Source organism: Mesoplodon bidens (genome assembly GCF_964165515.1).
Source record: "Mesoplodon bidens genome assembly, chromosome: 12".
NCBI lineage: Eukaryota > Metazoa > Chordata > Mammalia > Artiodactyla > Ziphiidae > Mesoplodon > Mesoplodon bidens.
In genome coordinates, this window is record NC_138168.1 from 10,273,885 (window position 1) to 10,291,525 (window position 17,641).

The following is a 17,641-nucleotide window of genomic DNA, read 5'->3' on the forward strand; positions in this document are numbered from 1 at the left end:
CTGTTTCTTTTGGAGAGTATTGAAGACCATAAAATGTTGGAATGTTGGTAGATTACCCATGAGAGAAAGATTGCCAAAGGGATTTAAAAATGCGTATCAGGAACAAAATGTTCCCTTACCCACAGGATAAAGAGTAGAAAAACTGCAATCTCTCTTTTTCTCTCTCTGTCTCATTACAACAACATTCTTCTTCATTTTTTAAGTTAGTATATTGTTTAATCAATAGAATTTGTACCATTCTTGAAAAAGACATGCCACGTCTCATGTGTTTTATAATAAAAGTCAAACAAATGAGAAAAAAACTAAAATTATATTTCTATCTCTTTCAATTTTCTTCTTTTTCAATGATCTTTCAATAGATCATAAATTCTTTTCTTTTGCTAGAGGTTCAAAAGGAAAAAAAATGATAGGACAGACAATCATTACACTTCATTTTGGAAGAAATAAAACAGATTAAAGTGTTATTTATAACTGTCATGTTACTATTCCATAAAGCCCAAAATATCAATGGTAAAAATGATTATGTAAACACTTTTGCATATTTCCAAATAACTAGGTAATATTTTTAGAATGTTATCAAATCAGTTAAATACCATTAGAAATAATGAAAATGCTTGAGGAATTCTTTACCTAACTATAAAGCATTTGGCTTTTAAAAGATATATTTGATTGCATTGCCTACCAAATCTAAACAATGAATATCTCCGGTGATCTCTTGAATATTTTCATAAAAATTGTGCTCATAAATTTTACTTTTTTAGATTAATGGCTTTATTATTTTATAAAAATTATGTATGCTTAGGATAAATATTTAAGAAATATATAAAATGAGAAGAAGGTTTTTAAAAAACCATTCCACATCTAACCAACTAGAAATAAAAATGGAAGATATGTGATTTCATTCAGAAATTCTCTCACCCTCCACTCTTTCACTCACTATATCTATCTATCTATCTATCTATCTATCTATCATCTCTCTACACCTGTGTATCTATATCTATATCTGCACACACACACACAGTATAAGAAATAATAGGTCGGAGGGGGGAGGAATCAAGATGGTGGAGTAGAAGGATGTGCTCTCACTCCCTCTTGTGAGAACACCAGAATCACAACTAGGTGCTGGACAATCATCGAGAGGAAAACACTGGAACTCACCAAAAAAGATACCCCACATCCAAAGACAAAGGAGAAGCCACAATAAGATTGTAGGAGGGGCGCAATCACAGTAAAATCAAACTCCATAACTGCTGGGTGGGTGACTCACAGACTGGAGAACACTTATACCACAGAGGTCCACCCACTGGAGTGAAGGTTCTGAGCCCCACGTCAGGCTTCCCAAACTGGGGGTCTGGCAATGGGAGGAGGAATTCCTAGAGAATCAGACTTTGAAGCCTAGTGGGAAGTGATTGCAGGACTTTGACCGTAATGGGGGAAACAGAGACTCCACCCTTGAAGGGTACACACAAAGTAGTGTGCACATAAGGACCCAGGGGAAGGAGCAGTGACCCCAGGGGAGACTGAACCAGACCTACCTGCTAGTGTTGGAGGGTCTCCTGCAGAGGCGGGGGGAGGGGAGTTGTGGTTCACCGTGGGGACAAGGACACTGGCAGCAGAAGTTCTGTGAAGTACTCCTTGGCGTGAGCCCTCCAAGAGTCTGTCATTAGCTCCACCAAACAGCCCAGGTAGGCTCCAGTGTTGGGTTACCTCAGGCCAAACAACCAATAGGTAAGGAACCCAGCCCCACCCATCAACAGTCAAGTGGATTAAAGTTTTACTGAACTCTGCGCACCAGAGCAACAGTCAACTCTACCCCCCACTGGTCCCTCCCATCAAGCCTCTTAGATAGCCTCATCCACCAGAGGGCAGGCACAAAAGCAAGAAGAACTACAATCCTGAAGCTTGTGGAACAAAAACCACATTCACAGAAAGACAGACAAGATGAAAAGGCAGAGGGCTATGTACCAGATGAAGGAACAAGATAAAACCCCAGATAAACAACTAAATGAAGTGGAGCTAGGCAACCTTCCAGAAAAAGAATTCAGAATAATGATAGTGAAGATGATCCAGGATCTCGGAAAAACAATGGAGACAAAGATCGAGAAGATGCAAGAAATGTTTAACAAAGACCTAGAAGAATTAAAGAACAAACAAACAGAGATGAATAATACAATAACTGAAATGAAAACTACACTAGAAGGAATCAATAGCAGAATAACTGAGACAGAAGGACGGATAAGTGACCTGGAAGACAGAATGGTGGAATTCACTGCTGTGGAACAGAATAAAGAAAAAGAGTGAAAAGAAATGAAGACAACCTAAGAAACCTCTGGGACAACATTAAATGCAACAACACTCACATTATAGAGGTCCCAGAAGGAGAAGAGAGAGAGAAAGGACCAGAGAAAATATTTGAAGAGATCATAGTTGAAAACTTCCCCAACATGGAAAAGGAAATAGCCACCCAAGTCCAGGAAGCACAGTGAGTCCCATACAGGATAAACACAAGGAGAAACACGTCGAGACACATACTAATCAAATTGACAAAAATTAAAGGCAAAGAAAAATTACTGAAAGCAGCAAGGGAAAAACAAAAAATAATATACAAGGGAACTCCCATAAGGTTAACAGCTGATTTCTCAGCAGAAACTCTACAAGCCAGAAGGGAGTGGCATGATATACTTAAAGAGATGAAAGGGAAGAACCTACAAGCAAAATTACTCTACCAGGCAGGGATCTCCTTCAGATTCGATGAAGAAATCAAAAGCTTTACAGACAAGCAAAGGCTAAGAGACTTAGGCCCACCATCTAGCTGTACAACAAATGCTAAAGGAACTTCTCTAAGTGGGAAACACAAGAGAAAGAAAGGATTTACAAAAACAAACAGAAAACAATTAAGAAAATGGTCATAGGAACATACATATTGATAATCACCTTAAACGTGAATGGATTAAATGCTCCAACCAAAAGACACAGGCTTGCTGAATGGATACAAAAACAAGATCCATATACATGCTGTCTACAAGAGACCCACTTCAGACCTACGGACACATACAGACTGAAAGTGAGGGGGTGGAAAAAGATATTCCATGTAAATGGAAATCAAAAGAAAGCTGGAGTAGTTATACTTATATCAGATAAAATAGGCTTTAAAATAAAGAATGTTACAAGAGACAAGGAAGGACACTACATAATATCAAGGGATGAATCCAAGAAGAAGACATAACAATTATAAATATATATGCACCCAACATAGGAGCACCTCAATACATACGGCAACTGCTAACAGCTATAAAAGAGGAAATCTACAGGAACACAATAATAGTGGGGGACTTTAACACCACACTCACACCAATGGACAGATCATCCAAAATGAAAATAAATAAAGAAACAGAAGCTTTAAATGACACAATAGACCAGACAGATTTAATTGATATTTATAGGACATTCCATCCAAAAACAGCAGATTATACTTTCTTCTCAACTGCACAGGGAACATTCTCCAGGATAGATCACATCTTGGGTCACCAATCCAGCCTCAGTAAATTTAAGAAAATTGAAATCGTATCAAGCATCTTTTCTGACCACAATGCTATGAGATTAGAAATCAATTACAGGGAAAAAAAAATGTAAAAAATACACACATGAAGGCTAAACAGTACGTTACTATATAACCAAGAGATCACTGAAGAAATCAAAGAGGAAATCAAAAAATACCTGGAGACAACTGACAATGAAAACACGATGATCCAAAACCTATGGGATGCAGCAAAAGCAGTTCTAAGACGGAAGTTTATAGCTATACAAGCCTACCTCAAGAAACAAGAAAAATCTCAAGTAAACAATCTAACCTGACACCAGAAGGAACTAGAGAAAGAAGAACAATCAAAACCCAAAGTTAGCAGAAGGAAGGAAATCATAAAGATCAGAGCAGCAATAAATGAAATAGAAACACAGAAAACAATAGCAAAGATCAATAAAACTAAAAGCTGGTTCTTTGAGAAGATAAACAAAATTGATAAACCATTAGCCAGACTCATCAAGAAAAAGAGAGAGAGGACTCAAATCAATAAGGTTAGAAATGAAAAAGGAGAAGTTACAACAGACACAGCAGAAATATAAAGCATTCTAAGAGACTATTACAAGCAACTCTATGCCAATAAAATGGACAAACTGGAAGAAATGGACAACTTCTTAGAAAGGTATAACCTTCCAAGACTGAACCTGGAAGAAATAGAAAATATGAACAGACCAATCACAAGTAATGAAATTGAAACTGTGATTAAAAATCCTCCAACAAACAAAAGTCCAGGACCAGATGGCTTCACAGGTGAATTCTATCAAACATTTAGAAGGAGCTAACGCCCATACTTCTCAAAGTCTTGCAAAAAATCACAGAGGAAGGAACACTCCCAAACTCATTCTACAAGGCCACTATCACACTGATACCAAAACCAGAAAAGATATTACAAAGAAAAAAATTTCAGACCAATATCACTGATGAATATAGATGCAAAAACCCTCAACAAAATACTAGCAAACAGAATCCAACAACACATTAAAAGGATCATACACCATGATGAAGTTGGTTTTATCCCAGGGATGCAAGGATTCTTTAATATATGCAAATCAATCAATGTGATACACCATATTAACAACTTGAAAAATAAGAACCATATGATCATCTCAATCGATGCAGAAAAAGTTTTGACAAAATCACCCATTTATGATAAAAAAAAAAACCTCTCCAGTAAGTGGGCATAGAGGGAACCTACTTCAACATAAAAAAGGCCAAATGTGAAAAACCCACAGCAAACATCATTCTCAATGGTGAAAAACTGAAAGCATTTCCTCTAAGATTATGAACAAGACAAGGATGTCCACTCTCACCACTATTATTCAACATAGTTTTGGAAGTCTTAGCCATGGCAATCAGAGAAGAAAAGGGAATAAAAGGAATACAAATTGGAAAAGAAGAAGTAAAACTGTCACTGTTTGCAGATGACATGATACTATTCATAGAGAATCCTAAAAATGCCACCAGAAAACTACTAGAGCTAATCAATGAATTAGGTAAAGTTTCAGGATACAAAATTAAGGCACAGAAATCTCTTGCATTCCTATACGCTAATGATGAAAATCTGAAAGAGAAATTATGGAACACTTCCATTTACCATTGCAACAAAGAGAATAAAATACCTAGGAATACACTTACCTAGGGAAACAAAAGAGCTGTATGAAGAAAACTATAAGACACTGATGAAAGAAATTAAAGATGATACCAACAGATGGAAAGATATACCATGTTCTTGGATTGGAAGAATCAATATTATGAAAATGACTATACTACACAAAGCAATCTACAGTTTCAATACAATCCCTATCAAATTACCAACAACATTTTTATGGAACTGGAACAAATCATCTCAAAATTAGTATGGGAACACAAAACACCCCGAATAGCTAAAGCAGTTCTGAGGGAAAAAATTGGAGCTGGAGGAATCAGACTCCCTGACTTCAGACTATACTACAAATCTACAGTAATCAAGACAACATGGGACTGGCACAAAAACAGAAACATAGATCAATGGAACAAGATCGAAAGCCCAGAGATAAACCCATGCACCTGTGGTCAACTAATCTATGACAAAGGAGGCAAGGATATACAATGGAGAAAAGACAGTCTCTTCAATAAGTGATGCTGGGCAAACTGGACAGCTACATGTAAAAGAATGAAATTAGAACACTCCCTAACACCATACACAAAAATAAACTCAGAATGGATTAGAGACCTAAATGTAAGACCGGACACTATAAAACTCTTTAGGAAAACATAGGAAGAACACTCTTTGACATAAATCACAGCAAGATCTTTTTTGATACACCTCTTAGAGTAATGGAAATAAAAACAAAAATAAACAAATGGGACCTAATAAAACTTCAAAGCTTCTGCACAACAAAGGAAACCTTAAACAAGACGAAAAGACAACCCTCAGAATGGGAGAAAATATTTGCAACTGAATCAGCGGACAAAGGATTAATCTCCAAAATATATAAACAGCTCATGCAGCTCAATATTAAAGAATAAAACAACCCAATCCGAAAATGGGCAGAAGACCTAAATAGACATTTCTCCAAAGAAGACATACAGATGGCTAAGAAGCACATGAAAAGCTGCTCAACATCACTAATTATTGGAGGAATGCAAATCAAAACTACAGTGAGGTATCACCTCACACCAGTTAGAATGGGCATCATCAGAAAATCTACAAACAACAAATGCTGGAGAGGGTGTGGAGAAAACGGAACCCTCTTGCACTTTTGGTGGGAAAGTAAATTGATACAGCCACTTTGGAGAACAGTATGGAGGTTCCTTAAAAAACTAAAAATAGAATTACCATATGACCCAGCAATCCCACTACTGGGCATATAACCAGAGAAAACCATATTTCAAAAAGACACATGCACCCCAATGTTCATTGCAGCACTATTTATAATAGCCAGGACATGGAAGCAACCTAAATGCACATCGACAGATGAATCGATAAAGAAGATGTGGTACATACACACAATGGAATATTACTCAACCATAAAAAGGGACGAAATTGAGTCATTTGTTGAGACGTGTATGGATCCAGAGACTGTCATACAGAGTGAAGTAAGTCATAAAGAGAAAAACAAATATCGTATATTAACGCATGTATGTGGAACCTAGAATAATGGTACTGGTGAACCATTTTGCAGGGCAGAAGTTGAGACACAGATGTAGAGAATAAACATATGGACACCAAGGGGGGAATACTGCAGTGGGGTGGGGACGGTGGTGTGCTGAATTGGGCAATTGGGATTGACATGTTCACTATTATGTACGAATCTGTGAAGCTCCACATTATAAAGAATAACTTCATTTATGGTCTGAGGTCAAGAAGATGGGAAGAAAGAGTTAGGTTGGAACCCCATATTTTTAACTTTAGCCAACATAGTCTTCCTGGTTAAAAAGAAAAAGAAAGGAAACAGCAAAATTAGGAGATGCACAGTGAAAGACTTTAAAAAATATTCCTTTCTGACTCAAAAATGAAATCAACTGAAATGAACACTTATTGGTGTAGGAAAATACTATACATAGCAGATATTTAATAAATATTTGGTAAATAATTTTACATTGGCAAATATATTTAAGCTTTTGCAGCAAATGACATTTTTGGACCTCTCATATACTATCATCTGATTTTTAGAATATAGTTTACAACTTTAAAATTAACCGAGTGGTAATTTTTAAAAAGTTTTTGGAATAATTTAGTGAATGCAAATATTTTTGCTATTACATTCTAGGAACTGATTGTTTAGAAATATGAATTAGGTTTTTAAAAATTTATGTAAATTTTTATCATACAACACAAATAAACAATATTTGCAAGCAGTAGAATCACTTTTTAAAAGAAGAGATTTCACTGAAATTTGTCATCTTAAACCTTTATGAAAAGTCTTTATTTGAATCTCAGAGTGTCTACCGTTATATAATGCAATAAAAAAGCAATATAAAAAATACGCAGGAAAAATGTTAAACATGTAAACAAATGCATGAATTAATGCACAATTTCTTATATTCTCCACACACCTCAATAACCTTCAGTATCAAGTTCCAGAAATGTTAATGTGAATGTGGTTACAAGTACTATTATTTCTGGGGGGTAAGATTATACCTTTATTGAAAATAAGGTCCTCCATACAACCTCCTGCTTACTTTCCGTGTATGAGGCCACTGCTTTTAAAATTGCTGTTCAGCTCCTGCTGTTACTCCCATAGGTGATTCTGTAAAAAATACATCAAACTTTTAGAGAATTTGAGGGTTCCACATGTTAGGTGAAGTTGAGCTTGGAAAAGCTGCAACAGTATTGGGGAATTCATACTGGGTAGTGTCTGAGGCACAACCAGTGGGCCTGAATGGTGCCCACCATTTCCTAAGGGTGTTTCTTCCTAAAGCCTGAATATATTCCCTTCAGTTTACATTATTGCTTAAAATTCCACCAATTCGGACATATACCCAGAGAAAACCATAATTCAAAATGACACATGCACCCCAATGTTCATTGCAGCACTATGTACAATAGCCAGGGCATGGAAGCCACCTAAATGCCCATTGACAGATGAATGGATAAAGAAGATGTGGTACATACATACAATGGAATATTGCTCAGCCATAGAAAGGAATGAAATTGGGTCATTTGTAGAGACGTGGATGGATCTAGAGACTGTCATACAGAGTGAAATAAGTCAGAAAGCGAAAAACAGATATCGTATAATAATGCATATATGTGGAATCTAGAAAAATGGTACAGATGAACCAGTTTGCAGGACAGAAATAGAGACACAGATGTAGAGAATAAATGTATGGACACCAAGGGGGGAAAGTGGGTGGTGGTGGTTGGGGGATGAATTGGGAGATTGGGATTGACATGTATACACTAATATGTATAAAATAGATAACTAATAAGAACCTCTGGTATAAAAAAATTAAATTAAATTAAAAAATATAAAATAAAAAGGAAAACAATTCCACCAATACATTTGAGTTATAAATACAAATACTCCTGGGAAATGTATGGAGTGTTAGAGAAATGAACTCAATCAGATTGTTTTTTTTGCTAGGAACTAAAGTGAGATCCCACTCTGGGACTAGGAGTTTGTACAGAAAGCAGGTGGAGTGACTATGTAGGATTCCCTTCAGTAAGAAGCCCTGGCACAGCAGGATGGAATGTTCTAAGGCTCTGCAGAAAAAAAAGGTGCATGGGTACCTACAGGAAGTTTAAAAAGGCTTTATCCTGAACCTGGGAAAGGAGTGACAGAAGCAGAGGTCCAGTTGTCAAGGTTTAGGGAAGAATAGGGATTACAGGTAATTAGGACATGAGTGTTATCCAGGGAATTTGTAAAGAAAGAAAATAAATTGCAAAGCAACTGAAAAGGGTAGTGAAATTGAACTTTTCCCCCTTACTCCTAAATTACTCATTCCCGGCTCTCAGGAATTACACATAATATATTAACAGTCTCACTATGTTTCAGTTTTTTTAATGGTTAAAAAAAAAGACTCTTGCTGAGGAGAATGGGAACCTAATCATTATTGTATGTGCATTTTAAATTCCAAAAAACAAACTCTTTACAGTTCCCATCAGAAAATGCCTCAGAATGGCAAATAATTAGTACTTCATGATCTACCCTTATTTTGAGATAAATCTGCAGTCTCTCATTATTGTTAATCAGATAGAATGTTTGTAGTTCTGGGAACACATAGGGAGGTCTCATGTCCTTGGGATCTGCTCAAAACTTCCAGCCCCTGCCCTCACTGCCCCCCCCATACCTTCAACCCAACTTGGGTTAGATTTCCTAGACTAGGTGATAGGGAAATAGTGTCTCATTTTTTAAGACAACAGACAACAGCTCATTTTTCAGCCTTTTATGACTCTCCCAGGATGATTTGGCTATTCTCTCCATCACACCCCTATATATCTTGTTTCTTCTCTTGTCATATCTGAAATATTTCTTTGCTCTTCCCTGTTTTCATATCTTTCTTCCCCTATTAGAGGGTAAATCCCTTAGAACAAATGATTGTATGTTTGTCTTTGCAATCTCAGGGCCTATCAAAGTAAATTCTTCCCCCCAAATGGGTGAATGAGTGAATGTATGTATGGATCCTTCAGTGAATGAAGCAGCAGGCTGGCAATTCCCCTTTGGTATGTAACCCATTCATCAGTTGGAGCTGCTTACCTGCCAGGAATTACTCAGAACTATGGCTTTGGTTCTTGTGCTGGTTTCCATTTCTCAGATATCAAGATAATTTTAAATACTCAGATGTGAAGATTGTAAGCAATCTAAGGGGAAAATTAAATCTTTTTCTTTTTGTATTCCTGTGATGATTCAAGAAATTCTCCCTTCCATAATAAACATGAACTAGCAAAAAATAAAATAAGACCCTGTTCACTCCGGCTCTATGACTACATATGTAGCTGGGAAACAAAGAAAGGGGAGGGATCCCAAGCCAGGAATGATGGTTAGAGATAAATAAAGATGATGTATTTCCAATAAAACAACTTACAAACCTGCTAGAGATTTTAAACAAAGTAAAAATGAAAGCTTTCTTCTGGATTGCTATTAGCCACATCAGATTCTCTAGATGATTTGAAACTTCCAATGAAAAACAACACAAAATTTATGCAGTGCACTCCTTCTCTTCAGAACTGTTGTTGTGCAGAATTAAAGGAGAAATGTGACCTTAACTGCATTCCTGGAGGCCATGCCTAATCTAATTTATTTCCAGTAGAGCTGAACAAGGAAGAGATGGTGCAGTCTGCTGGCCAGGTCTGCCACCACAATACTTTCTTCAGAAAGTTTTGCCATCTGGAAAATGCATAATTCAGCTTCACTGGCATAAGTACATCATATGTAGGAAACAGAAGAACAATGATATTAACTGAACAAGCTTCAAAATAAATATGGACTATTTGAAAAGGAATGCTAACCAGTTGCTGAAAAGTGAATAGGTCTAAATGGCTTTCATCTTGATGTTCTGGACCATCCATTTCAGTCTGTTTTTATTTTTGGAGTAGAATTTACTTATTTTTCAATGTAGGGAGTATAAAGAAAAAGAAGAGGTAAGTGTAGAATGTAAAAGAACATATCCAGAGGAAGGGGGCCCTGAAATAAAGGAATCCTGGAATTGGAATATTTGATTTTTTTTTCCATGAAGAATTTTACTCATAAGAATTCTGTCACAAGCGATGGAAAAACAGTGATAATAAGCTCAATGATAGTGTTGAGAGTGAAATGTTTAACTTGTATGGTGTCGGAACAGCCAGCTTTAGCAGCACCAATGATATCCTGAAAAGTTGGTCACTCTCACATGTGGAACTAAAATTGTTACCAGGTGACACCTCTGACCATTGGTTTTCATGTTCATTTTGCACAAGTCTTTTAACCTCTCCATAAATGCACCAAATATCAGGCATGCATTCCCAAATATATAAACACACTTCATCAGGCACAAGGACACTTCTCCCAGCTAATATTCATCATTATTATCACCATCATCATCGAAAAGAATATTTATTTATTTATTGAGAAACGTCAACATTTCATCATTTCTAAGATGAACGATTTTTTTTTCATATTTTAACATCTCTGGTGTCAGAATATGTTTTGCAATCAATGTTGTCTTATAATTGTTATCAGTCAGATGATTAATACGGCATAGTTGTTTTACCTGACATTTTTGGAAATATTACGAAATGGTCAAAATATGTATAATGAGTGTTGTCAACTTGAACTAACACTCTGGGTACAATGATGAAATCTTTTAGGAAATGTTGTATGACCCATGACCATGAAGACATTGAAAGAATATCTTGTGAAAAAATACAAAAATCAATGAATTTAATTCTAATTAATTAATTTTAATTAATTCAAAATATTCTGAATACTTTAAGCAAATTATTTCATTTGTATTGAACTTTTCATTTATGTAAAGAGTGATATATGATAAAAATAAGGAATTGGCTCACATAATTATTGAGACCAAGACATTCCAAGATCTGCAGTCAGCAATTTGAACATCCAGGAGAGTAGATATATATTTCTAATCTGAATTTTAGTTTGAAGATCTAAGAACCAGGGGAATTAATGATAAGTTTCAGTCTAAAAGCCAGCAGCAGGCTCAGTATCCAAGAAGGGCTGGTGATTCAGTCTGAATCCTGGAAAGCTAGAAAACAATGTTCCAGCTCAAACAGACAAGGGGATGGTTCCCTCTTATTCACAGGAGGGTCAGCCTTTTTTTTTTTCTATTCAGGCATTCAACTGATTGAAGGAGGCCCACCCACATTAGGGAGGGCAATCTGCTTTACTCAGTCTACCAATTCAAATGTTAACCTCATCCGCAAACACCCTCACAGACTTACCCAGAATAATGTTTGACAAATATCTGGGTAACCCATGGCTCAGTCAAGTTGATTTAGACATCACACGTCCTCCCCTTGTCAACTTGGCACCTATATGCATCTCCTTAAGCCATGCTTAATCTCCAAATAAAGGCAATAACAAGGTATTAATTCCACTAACGTGATACAACTCTCTTGCATACAACTGGAAATGCACTAACTCTTTCCCCAGAAGAGGAGCTAAAGTTCTTGAGTGATGGACTCTTCTCTTTGATGTCCTGGAACTTAAATGTTGTGATATAAAATTAATAGAACTTAAATACTATGATATTACAGATATATATATATATATATAATTTTATTATAACATATTTTATATAAAATACACAAACAAATGTATTCATAAAATAAGGAGGAAATATTCATGAAAATTATAATCCTAATTTCTGCTACTGGTCACATAGCCATAGCTGGTATTTATAACTATCTCCTTCCACTACCCATTTTGTATTCTCTTTGCCTCAAAAAGCTCTTCAACTGGTTTTTATTCTTTGCTTGGTGGGGGGACCCAAACTTTCATTCTTGAAGGGTCCAGGCCATTAGTAGTCCTGCCTGAATTGGGTTGTTGTAGTTTTCCATTGACCTTAATCTCAGAGCATGGTGATGCTAAGAGACACCCTAGGGGATCTCCTGTATCCAGACATACTATTCCTCACCTCTACTGTAGTCATCCAGTTTCTTCAGAGTAGTCACACTCAATCCCCCCAGATAGCACAGTAACTCCCTTCTTTGATTCAGAGACATAAAGAGCCCAAAAATTCAGTGGCAGTTTTAACTTCCTGTTCAGTGACATCACTACTGTATCTTCTAGGGGAAGCATTCCTCCCTTTGGAAATAAGACCTCCAGGCCAGCAGAGCATAAAGTCTTGGAAACAGGAAGCAAGAACTTTGCTAGTGGATCACTAGCAAGTAGTGTCACTCCCATTTCCACTACTTAATTCCTAGACTCATGAATTCTAGCTAAGGAAGAAACAGCACCATATATTGAACACTGGTTGAGAGCATAGACAACCTTCTGGAGAACCTTGTCTCAACCTTGCAAGTTATTGACACCTAGCTGGTACTGTAACTGTCTTAAAAAAGCCATTCCACAATTCTATTGAGCCAGCTGTTTCAGAATGGTAGGGAACATGGTAAGACCAGTGAATTCTATGAACATGGACACATTGACACACTTCTTTTCCTGTGAAGTGTTCCTCGATCAGAAATAATATTGTATGGAATACCATGATGGTGGATAGCCTTATACATGGTATTCCATGTATGTCTATGGATGATAGTTTTAGCAAAATCATAGTGTGAATGGAAAGCAAATCTATATCTAGAGTAACTATTCCAATAAGAACAAAACACGGTCTCTTCCATGATGAAAGCAGTCCAATGTAATCAATCTGCCACCAGGTAACTGGCTGATATATGGAATGGTACCACATCAGGGACTTAGTGTTTGTCTCTGCTGCGGGCAGATTGGGCACTCAGTGATGGCCATAGCCAGGTTGACCTTGGTGAATGGAAGTCCTTGTTGCTGTGCCCATGCATAAATTCTATCCCTGCCACCATAGCCACTTTGCTCATGAGCCCATTTGTTGATGAGAGGTGTGGCTGAGCAAAGAGACTGACTGGTATCCACAAAATGGGTCACCATCCCATCCACTTGATTATTAAAATCCCCTTCTGTTGAGGTCACCTTTTGGTGAGTATTCACAGGGGGCACAAATATATTCACTTTTTTTTTTTGCCCTATTCAGAGATGTCTATTCATATAATACCTCTTCCCCAAATTTCTTTCCAACCATTTTTTCTATCATTTTCTTTCTAAGTCCATGACCATTCAACCAGACTATTGGCCACAGCCCATGAATTCCTATATAACCACATGTCTGGTCATTTCTCCTTTCATGTAAAGTGAAAAACTAGGTGCGTTACTCAAAGTTCTACCCACTGGGAGAATTTCTTTTCACCACTGTCCTTCAGGGATATCTGACTAAGAGGCTGTAGTGTTGCAGCTATCCACTTTTGGGTGGTGCCTGCATATTGTTCAGAACCATATCTAAACCAGGCTCAAGACTCTTCTCCTCTATCAGCTAATCATAGGAAACTCCCCAGTAGGCAGTCTGGGAGAGAGAAGGCAGTATAGCAGGAGCTTGAACCATGAGTATTTGGGCTACATCTTCATGTGTCTTTGAGGCTTGGTTGGGCCTGATCACACATATACCACTTTCATTTGATGGTGGAGTACTGCTGTGCATGTCCAGCTTTATGGTTTGCTGTGTCAGAAAACACCCAGTTCAGGATGGGCAGGTCAGGTTGTTTGGTTAACTTGGAGACCCATGGTTAAGCATTCAGTCGCTACTAAAGCCCAGTAGTAGGCCAAGGGTTCATTTTCATAAAAGGAAGAGTTATTTATAGAGGATGGCAGTTTTTTGCTCTAAAATCCTGAGGACCTGCACTGAAATTTATCTACAGGACCTGCCGAAGGCTACGAACAGCATCCCTATTTGCCGCCAATACTGCAGGCAGAATTAGGTCTGCTGGATCATAAGACCCAAGTGACAGAACAGCTTGCAACAACTGCCTGGACCTGTTGGCAGAGCTTTCTCTTGTTCTAGGCCTCACCTAAAACTAGAAGCTTCACTCGGTAAATGGGCCAGAGTAACACCCAAATGAGGAATATGTTGTCTCCAAAATCCAAAGAGGCTCACTAGGAATATTGTGCGTTTTTTTTTTTTTATTGTAGAAGAGGCTAAAGCAACAACTTATTGTCTACATGGCCACACCACTGGACCCCTGAAAGACCCTTGAAATTTGGTCAGATATATTTCTCAGCCAATGACATACCAATAAGTCTTACCAATAAGTCTAAGGTAGTCATGTCTTCTTGCTCACTAGTTCCAATCAGAATATATAATGGACCAGTGTGTTATCTTGTGGAAGGGAAAGGTGATCAAGGTCCCTGGAAATTAAATTATTACATAGGGCTGAAGAGTTGATACTTTCCTGAGGTAGGACAGGGAAAGTGTGCTGCTGATCTTGCCAGCTGCCAGGAAACTGATTTTGGTGCCTTTTGGACAAATATGGAGAAAAAGGCATTTGCTAGATCAATAGCTGCACACTAGGTACCAGTGAATGTGTTAATTTACTCAAGCAATGAAATCACATCTGATACAGTAGATGCAATTGGAATCATTACGTGGTTAAGCTTATAATAATCCACTGTCATTCTCTAACCTCCATCTGTCTTGTGTACAAACCAAATAGACTAGTTGAACAGGGATGTGGTGGGAATCACCATCCCTGAGTCTTTCAGGTTCTCGATAGTGGCTCTAATCTCTGTAATCCCTCCAGCAATGCAGTATTGATTTTGGCTTACTATTTTCCCAGGTAGAGGCAGTTCTAGTGGCTCCCACCTGGCCTTTTCCACCATGATAGCCATAGGTAAATAATCAATGTGGGAATTCTGCTAGCTGTTGAGTATATATATTCCAGTTATGAATTCTGGAACTGGAAAACATCCACAGGATGGGTTCAGAGACCCACTGGGCTCACTGTGAGACAGACTTGAGCTAAAACTCCATTGATCACCTGACATCCATAAGTGCTTACTCTGTCTGGTGGATCACAATGACATTTTGAGTCCTGGAATTAATGTCAGTTCAGAGCCAGTATCCAGTAGTCTCTGAAAGGCTTGATTATGTCCTTTCCTCATAGCAGTTACTCTGGTAAAAGGCCACATGTCCTTGGGTGAAAAGCTGGGATAACAGTTAAGAGTATGAATTTTTGGTAGTGTACTGAGGTCCTTTCTCAAGGAGAGCTCACCACCTCCCCTACTTTCAAAGGGTTCTGGGTTTATAAACCCACTTAAATCTGGGAATTGATTTAAGGACCATGACATTCTTGGGACAGTTGTTCATCACTTTGGCCTACATAATAGTTTGCCAATAGTGTTTCTCACAGCTACTCAGAGAGCTTCTGAAAATGCACATATCAGGGCCTCCTTACTAGAGATTCAGATTTGGTACATCTGTGGTGAGGCCCAGGAACCTCAATTTTGAATAAGTACTCCAGGCAGTGCTGAGGCTAAGCTTTTATAAACACTGGTTAAACAATTAACAAATCATTACTTGATGATTCAACACACAAACAGCACTTTGGAATCAGGTTTATGGTATTGAGAACCAACCAATTAGGTTTCCCCAGACGTGGAAGGCATTTACAATCCACCCTAACTTATAACACTGTAACTGTTGTTGAACCCCAGCTTGTGTGCCCAATGCACAGTGAGACCAAACAAACCAAAATGTTGAAGTTTGGAGCACAGAAAGTGTATCACAGTGGATGAGCAAGGAGAACGGGTTGCTAGTACTCAAATGACTAGAACTCCCCAATTGTTTTGAGGGGAGAGTTTTTAATGGCAAAATTTGGGGGAGAGCTGCAGGGTGTGTAACCTTCAACTGAGTGGTTGGTGGTGAGGTAAGAGGTTGGTGTCCTATAAATCTCAATCATCAGCCTTATGGTTCCTACCAGTCTGGACCCCACATGCTTGTGCTCAGCCTGAAGTTACCATACTCTGGCCAGGTGGGGGCCTTAGTTTCTGTAGAAGAACTCAAAGATATATTGTTATGTATGTCTCTTGATGAGGAACCAGGACACTACTTTATCCCTGCACTATTGTTTCTTAACCACTCCTCCTTAGTTTCTGCATTCCATCCCTTCCCTAATTAGTAACTGTTTGAATCTGCCCTTTGGAATTCAGGGAAGGTCTAGGAGACTGAAGGCTTTTTCCTACAAATGAGAAACATGGCACACAGAAAGTGTTTTGTACCAAGGAGGGCCCCAAAGAGTCCTGCTCAGTTTCATAATTATTAAAATAACCAATATAAATATTTACTAAATATTTTAATGTAAACAATTGTGATATACAACTTACGGTAATAATAATAATTGACACTATTAACTGCTAACTGCTTAATGTAAATTACCCATCAGCTTCCTTTCCTTCCTCATCCTCACCCCGAATCCAAATCCCAACACTAACCCTAACCCTAACGCTAATCATAATCTCATCAAATCCTCCAAACCAACTTCCAGCCTATACACATCATACTTTTCATAAATCTTTTCTACAACTCGTGCTTGGACATTTGCTTCTGGTTCTTCAAACTTCATTTTGAACACTTGGTCGAAATTGCCCTCTTAATAAAGCATTATATTCATGGTCAAATAACTAATATATAGTTGAGCCAGAATTTGAACCCAAACCCATCAAAAGCCAGAGTGAATTGAATCAGTTCACCTGGATCTGGTTCTACTACATTTATAAATCAACACTTATTTTGCTATAGTAGGCAGAGAGCTTAATTTAGCCATGTCTCCAGTTTTACTAAAGGTCTACGAGTGAATCCAGTAAAATAATTTTGACATAGAGGAGTTTTGGGGGAGACATTGTTAACCTTCTGCATCATTCTAATTATTCTCTTACTCAAGAGATTACTGCCATGGCCACTGTCACCAGGGCCTGAAGGCAAAGGAAGCGTCCTGGACCCAAATTGTCTTATGCAGCTAGAGGTAATGAAAAGCCCATGTCACCTGAGCATTCCAGTTATCTATTGATGTAAAATAAATTACCCTAGAATATCATGGCTTAAAACAAAGTCAGT

At 37.7% G+C, this 17,641-nt stretch overlaps 1 pseudogene across 1 annotated transcript in view; it reads left to right on the top strand.

The window, feature by feature from the left end:
• Positions 1–14,593, top strand: part of LOC308626258 (nuclear pore complex protein Nup50-like) — a 29,587-nt pseudogene extending 14,994 nt beyond the window's left edge. The window contains exon 3 of the transcript in view: positions 14,451–14,593. The product of the transcript in view is annotated as a nuclear pore complex protein Nup50-like (transcript). The remainder of the gene's footprint in view (positions 1–14,450) is intronic.
• The last annotated feature ends 3,048 nt before the right edge of the window (positions 14,594–17,641 follow it).